Source organism: Mus caroli, chromosome 1 (assembly GCF_900094665.2).
Source record: "Mus caroli chromosome 1, CAROLI_EIJ_v1.1, whole genome shotgun sequence".
NCBI classification, from domain to species: Eukaryota; Metazoa; Chordata; class Mammalia; order Rodentia; family Muridae; genus Mus; species Mus caroli.
In genome coordinates this window covers 79311595-79319424 of record NC_034570.1, presented here as the reverse complement: position 1 = coordinate 79319424, position 7830 = coordinate 79311595, and the positions used below count along the sequence as shown (strand labels likewise).

The window sequence follows — 7830 nt, the reverse complement described above, 5'->3', positions numbered from 1 at the left end:
TCCAAACTATTTGGAGTTCTGTAGGCTTCTTGTATGTTCATGGACATCTCTTTCTTTAGGTTAGGGAAGCTTTCTTTTATAATTTTGTTGAAGATATTTACTGGCCCTTTAAGTTGAAAATCTTCATTCTCATCTATACCTATTATCCTTAGGTTTGGTCTTCTCATTGTGTCCTGGATTTCCTGGATGTCTTGAGTTAGGATCTTTTTGCACTTTGCATTTTCTTTGATTGTTGTGTCAATATTTTCTATGGAATCTTCTGCACCTGAGATTCTCTCTTCTATCTTTTGTATTCTGTTGGTGATGCTTGCATCTATGGCTCCTGATTTTTTTCCTAAGTTTTCTATCTCTAGAGTTGTCTATCTTTGTGAGTTCTTTATTGCTTCTAGTTCCACTTTTAGATCCTGAATAGTTTTGTTCAATTCCTTCGCCTGTTTGGTTATGTTTCCTGTAATTCTTTAAGGGATTTCTGTGATTCCTCTTTAAGGGTTTCTACCTGTTTAGCTGTGTTCTCCTGTATTTCTTTAAGGGAGTTTAATGTCCTTAAAATCCTGTACCAGCATCATGAGATATGATTTTAAATCTGAATCATGCTTTTCAGGTGTGTTGGGGTATCCAGGACTCGCTGCGGTGAGAGTACTGGGTTCTGATGATGCCAAGTAGTCTTGGTTTCTGTTGGTAAGGTTCTTGCGTTTGCCATTCACCATCTAGTAATCTCTGGTGTTAGATGTTCTTGCTGTCTCTGATGGAGCTTATTCTTCCTGTGAGTCTGTAAGCCTGTGTCAGCACTCCTGGGAGACCAGCTCTCTCCTGGCAAGACCAGTGCAGAGAGGGCTGCGGAACAGCCTCACCTCCTGGGTGCAGATGTAGGCCCATAGGACCCTTCCCAGCTGCTCTGCTGCTTCTGTGGCCTGTGTGCTTCTGAGTGGATCTACCTTAGAGAGTTACCGGAGAGAAAATGGCGATCTCACCTGAGTCCCCAGGGTCAGATACTTCCTGGAGGCAAGCTCTCCTCTGGCAGGGAAGGTGCACAGAGGACTGAGGATCAGCTCCACCTCCTGGGTGCAGATGCAGGCCCATAGGAGCCTGTTCCAGCTGCTCTGCCGCTTCTGCGGCCTGTGAGATCTTTTCAATGTGTTGTTCACTTCTTTTGACAAAGACTATACTGAGAATTTTTCTTTTTATGATCATCAAGATACCAGCCTATAGCTAATTTATGGAATAATTGGAGGAGCTTTGGTGTTCATTCCTAAAGGTCTCAAACAGTCTAGCAGTGAATTCATCTACTTGTGGGCTTTTCTTTAAAGATTCTTCATAACTGCTTCAGTCCATTGCTCACTGTAGATGAATTCATATTGCTACATCCTGTAGATATAATTTGGTAGGTCATGTGTCTAAGAATTTGGCCATTCCTTCTAGATTTTCCAGCTGATTGGACTGCTAAGTTTCCAAAATATTATCTAATAATATTCTGAATTTCTATGATACCACTGTAAAATGTTCCCCTTTTTAGAATATTTAGAATATTTCATTAATTTGGTCTCTCTCTTTCCTCTCCTCTCCTCTCCTCTCCCTCCCCTCCCCTCTCCTTCCCTCTCCCTCCCCTCCCCTTCTCTCTCTCTCTCTCTCTCTCTCTCTCTCTCTCTCTCTCTCTCTCTCGTCACTTAGGTTAATGGTCTCTCAACCCTGTCTCTCTTCAAAGAACCACCTCTTTGTTCTGCTGATCTTTGTATTTCCTTTTATTCCCCATTTCACTAAATTAATATCTGATCCTTATTTCTTTCCCTATACTAATGTGGAGCGTGGCTTGTGCATATTTTTCTAAGACCTTAAGGTTTATCATTAAGCAATTTATTTGTGTTTTCTCTGATTTTTAATGTAAACACAGATAGCTATACACTTCCCTCTTAGAAATGCCCTGGCTGTATCCCAAAGGTTATAGCAACTTGTGTTTACCTTTTCATTTGATTCTAGGACTTTTTGAAATTCTTCCCTGATTTAAGTGATTCACTGATCATTTGAAAGTATATTGTTCAATTTCCATGTATTTGTAGTCTCTGGTTTCTCTTGCTATTGACTTCTAGTTTATTCAATAGGACATGGAAAAATCAATTGTTTTGATTTCTTTATCTTTGTTAAGACTTGCTTTAAGCCTTAAAAGATGGTCTACTATGCACAAAGTATTATGGACTTCTGAAAATAATATTTATTCCACAGCAATTGATAGAATGTTCTACAGATAATTGATCGGACCTATGGTATAGGTTAACTCTAATTTTTCCATTTATCTGGATGATTAATATACAAATGGGAATAGAGCACTGAACCCGTTGTTGCTATTGCATTCGGACACACTTGTCCATTTATGTACCACACTGTTTGCTTTATGAAACTAGGTACACCAACATTCGGAGTATACATATTTTCAATTGTTACCCCTTCTTAATGGATTGTTTCCTTTAAAAATATGCAATGACCTTCTAACATCGTCTTGATGTCTGCTATGTCAGAAATAAGTATACTATTCTTGATTTCTTTTGGATTCCATTGTTTGGGATGCCATTTCTTACCCTTCACACTTTGGATCTTTGTGTGTTTTTGATACAGGGGTAAGTTTCTTATAGACAACAAACACCTGAATTTTGTTTAAAATCATTCATACAGTCTTCATTTTGTAGTTGAAGAGTTCTGACCATTTATGTTTAGGTTTATTATTAAGTATGTTCCGACTTCTCTCCTTCCTTGCTTTAGAGGCTAACTGGTTCCAGAAGTTTGATTCTTTCCTACTTGCCACTGCTCATTCTCCTGGTGAGATGTACTGTTTTCCCAGGCTCTCAGACTTTGGGCTTTCTTCTTCTTCCATATGATACTCCTTTAAATTTTTCAGACATGCAGGCTTAGTGACCATGAATTGTTTTAGTTTAAGCTTATCACAGGAGGTCTGTACTTACCCTTTGATTTTAAAGGATAACTGCTCATTACAGTAGTCTTGATTGGTAGTTTTGTTTCAGTGTTTGAATAAATAAGTCCACATTCTTCAATTCTTTAGTATCTGCTAATAAGTCTGATGCTATCTTACTAGATTTACCTTTATTATTTATCTAACATTTCTTTCTTGTAGTTTTCAGTATTGTTTGTCCTGTACTTTATTATTTGTTATGCTTATTCATAACTTATTTATGTTTAGTGAGTCCCACAGGAAACACATTAACGACTACTTTGGAGAGTTGGTTCTCTCACTCCTCCACCATATGGGTTCTGGTGATTAAACTCAGCTCATCAGGCTTAATAGCAAGCACCTTTACACACTGAGCAATTTCACAGGCTCCATTAAATACTCTATACTTTAATATAACATAGAAAGTTTCTTCCAGGTATGTCTTTTAGGGATCCTAGATGCATTGTATTGTATTACTGGATATCATTTGACTTGCTAGATTTGAGATATTTTCTGATATAATTTCATTAAGATTTTTAGGTCATTTCTCTGTGACTTAGTGTGGTACTTTGAATAAGAATGGCCCCTATAGGCTCAAATATTTGAATGCTGGGTCATTAGGAAGTGACAATACTTAAGCAAGATTAGAAGTAGGTGTGGCCTTGTTGGAGGAAGTGAGCCACTGGGGGGGGGGTAGACTTTAGGGTTTCAGAAGCCCCAAGTCAGACCCAATAGCTCTCTCTCTTCCTGTTGCCCTCAGACATGACTATATCTCAGCTCCTTCTCCAGGACCATGTCTGCCTGTGTGCTACCATGTTTTCTGTCATGCAGATAATGGACTAAACCTCTGAAAATGTAGACAAGTCCCAGTTAAATGTCTTCTTTTATAGGAATTGCCATGGTCATAGTGTCTCTTCACAGCAACAGAATACTGATGAAGACTCTAAGGCCCCTTTCTTTTACAACAAATTTGTAGTTCTTTCTTGTAACTAGTCTATTCTATTGGCTACTTTCCACTGAGTTTTAAGTTTTGATCTATTGACCTTTGATTTCTAAGATTATAGGGTTATTGTTATTTTATCCAAGATCTCGATCACCTTTTGTTGACTTTTCATCCAAGTTGTTGGATTTCTTGTCAAGGTCTTAAGTTTATTTATTTACCCCATTCCTCTGTTTATTTGAATCATCTCTAAAGTCACTAATGCTTTTTTCCACTTTTTACAGTTTTTAGTACCTTTATGTTCATGAGTCTTTTACCCACATGTGTATCTATGTACCGTGTGCATACCTGATACCAGCAGAGCCCAGAAGAGGATATAAGACTGTCTGGCACTGGAGCTGCAGACAATTATGAGCCATGTGAGTGCTAGGAATTGAACTTATGACTTCTTCAAGAGCAGCCAATGCTTTTAACTACTGATCCATCTCCCTGATCAATTTTTCAACCTATAGATTTTGATTATGGCATTTCAACCATTTCTATAATTTTGGACTCAGCTACTGAAGAGTTGTGAACTTATGGGGAAGTCATATTGCTTTTAATACTTCTTATATTTCTAGGTTCTAATTTGCATATCTTTAGGGATAGCTGCCTCCTTTGGCTTTACTCAACCTTGATGCCATACTGTACGGAGGAGAGAACGGCTGCTTCAGCAACAACGCCCAAACAAACCACAAAAGCAACAAACCACAAAAGTAAAAGAATGAAAGCAGAAAACAACATTGAATAAATTACAAAGTTAAAGTTGGTTGAAGTAAATGCAGTAATACATATAAATAAAATAAAAGAGGCAAAAAATTAAAGAGGTAGGGCTCACTAAAAGTAAAAACAAAAAAAGAACATGAGAAAAGGGAAGAGAAAAAAGGAGATAAAATCCTATTAGACAATAAATAAGGAAATAAAATTAAAGGTAAAAATAATAAAATAGGAACAAGAGACTTGCGGGGGATAGGATAGGGGGTTTCTGGGAGGGGATGAAATTGGGCAAGGGGTTTACTTGAAATGTAAATAAATTAAATAAATGAATAAAAGAACAAGAGATTTTTCAAACGCAAAAATACAGTAAAAAAAAAAAAAGACTTTAAATGTCAGAGATGTTTATTTCTGGGTCCTCTAATGCTGGGATCTGCTTGATGAGGGGCAGACAGTGAAATGGAGCTCCAGACTCTTGTTCCTAATATTTAGACTGGTGCTGTATGTGTGTTAAGGATCAGGCCAGTCAAGGGTCAGTTGTCAGCTTCATGGCTGTGTTCATGCTAGAAGCTTCCATTCTTTGCATACAGGGAGCCACTGCTGACCCTGTAGATCTAGGCCATACTGGTTTCCACTAGATCCACAGCCACTTCTCTAACCCCCCCAGTACATGTAACCTGGGCAACAGATGTCCATGCTAAGAGTCTTCCATAGGCACTGAAGTGTGAAGGAAATGACAGAACATTGGGTTCTGCCTGGGAGAAGAGGGGAACTAGTACCCTGCCTGGAAGGTTCACCCTGTTCAGTCAGACCCTGTGCAGGAAGGGAGCAGGCATGGGAAATCTGCTAGACCGGGGCACACAGCTCTTGACCCTACCCCTGCAGAAAGGAAGCCATTCTGGAGGCCAAGCACTCTGCCAGTCATGGGCTTAGAATTCCTAGGTACAGAGAGTAGGGGATACTGACCATGGAGCCCTTTACATTGAGCCCTCTGCTGACTAAATTTCTCAGCTGGATCATGTTCAATTTGACCTTCCCAACTGTCTCTTGTGGCTGTCTCCTACCAAGACACTGTAGCAGATAGGACCCAGGCTCAGAGTTGTAACAATCCTTATTTTCCACTTTCCAAGAAGCTGTCTCTCAATAGTATTTACATTTATTTATTTATTTATTTATTTAGTGTGTTTGTGTGTGTGTGTGTGTGAGAGAGAGAGAGAGAGAGTTATGTGTCAGCCCCACTCAGTTTTCCTCAATATCAGTTCTGCATTCCCACAGTAGCTCCTTTTTCACAGAGAATGAAGGACACAAACACGACTAGTTCCTGATAACATCCCATCTTCTAAAGTAATCCAATAAATGAAAAGAATCTCTCACTAAAGTATTCTGCAAGAGCCCCAAGGTCAGGTTCTCTGGGGCACATGCCTATTCTTGCACCAATCACCACAGCAGAGATCAAGACCAGACCAGTTTTCTAAGCTTTTTCCTCTTGCAATGTCTTTCACTCAACACATATTTCAATGACACTAGGTATATAAGATGATGTTTACAAATCAAACAATTACTAGTAAAATGTCATAAAGCATTTTTCTTTTTCTCAGTTTTTTTGAGATCGAATTTCACTCCATAGCCCAGGGTGACCTGGAACTCACTATGTAGTCCAGGCTGCCCTCAAACTTGCAACAACCAGCCTGCTGGAGCCTCCAGAGTGCTAGGATTATAAACTGATGCCATCACACCTGGCATGAAATTTATTTTTTAGAAATTGTCATGTATTCATACAACATTTTCCTTTATTAAAGCTTTGATATGGGCATATTTATTTTATAGAAAGAATTAAGTCAGCTGAATATTAGATGCTACAGGACATACTAATAAAATACATAGAACTTCAATATTTTTTCAAAGTTGATCAATGTTTTGATCTTATAATTACTAATACTGAGATAATATATATATTAATACTAATTATAATATACTACTTCTCAGCAATATATATTATAAAATGATTAAATACGTTTAAAGGCAATATAAAAACTGGAGACAATTATGGACTAATCCCAAGAAAAATTCATTTAATTTTTTTTAAACTCAAAGAACAATTTTTTTAAGTCAAACATTCTAGCAATATCAAACCCAAAATATACTTTGGGTATACTCCGTGCTGAGAAATGACAGTAGGGAGATATTAATAGTTTTTGGTTTTGGTATGTGCCATAAATTCCTGATTTCTCCAAGACTTTTAACATGAAGGAGTACTGTATTTTGTCAAAGGCTCTTCCAGCATCTAATGAGATAATCATGTGACTTTTTCTTTGCATTTTTTATATAGTGGATCCCTGCATCCCCTGGGATAAAGCCTACTTGATCATGATGGATGATGTTTTTGATGTGTTCTTGCATTTTGTTTTCAAGAATTTTGAGAATTTTTACATCAATATTCATAAGCAAAATTGGTCTGAAGTTCTCGTTCTTTGTTGGGACTTTGTGTGGTTTAGGTATCAGAGTAACTTTGGCTTCATAGAATGAATCAGGAGGAGTTGTTCTGTTTCTATTTTGTAGAATAGTTTGAAGAGTACTGTTATTAGATCTTCTTTGAAGGTCTGGTAGAATTCTGTACTAAAACCATCTGGCCCTGGGCTTTGTTTGGTTGGGAGGTTTTTAAATACTGCTTCTATTTTCTTGGGCGGGGGAGGTTATAGGACTTTTTAGATAGTTTAGCTAATCGTGATTTAACTTTGGTACATGGCATCTATTTAGAAAATCATCCATTTCATTGACAAATGCGATGAACTCAGGAAACTGAAACACTTCTTCGCACACAAAGGACAAAATGGCAGCCTACAGATTGGGAAAACATCTTCACTAATCCTACATCCGATAAAAGGCAAATAGTCACAATACATAAAGAAATCAAGAAGTTAGACTCAAAAAAAAAAAAACCAAATAACCCAATTTTAAAAACAGGGTACAATGGCCTTTCTGTACACAAAGGATAAACAGGCTGAGAAAGAAATTAGGGAAACCTTCTCAATAGTCACAAATAATATAAAATACCTTGGCGTGACTCTAACTAAGGAGGTGAAAGATCTGTATGATAAGAACTGCAAGTCTCTGAAGAAAGAAATTATAGAAGATCTCAGAAGATGGAAAGATCTCCCATGCTCATGGATTGGCAGGATCAACATTGTAAAAATGGCTA

At 37.7% G+C, this 7830-nt stretch overlaps 1 protein-coding gene across 3 annotated transcripts in view; it reads right to left on the bottom strand.

The window, feature by feature from the left end:
* Positions 1-7830, bottom strand: part of Dis3l2 (DIS3 like 3'-5' exoribonuclease 2) — a 328742-nt gene that overhangs the window by 220692 nt on the left and 100220 nt on the right. The window lies entirely within an intron of this gene.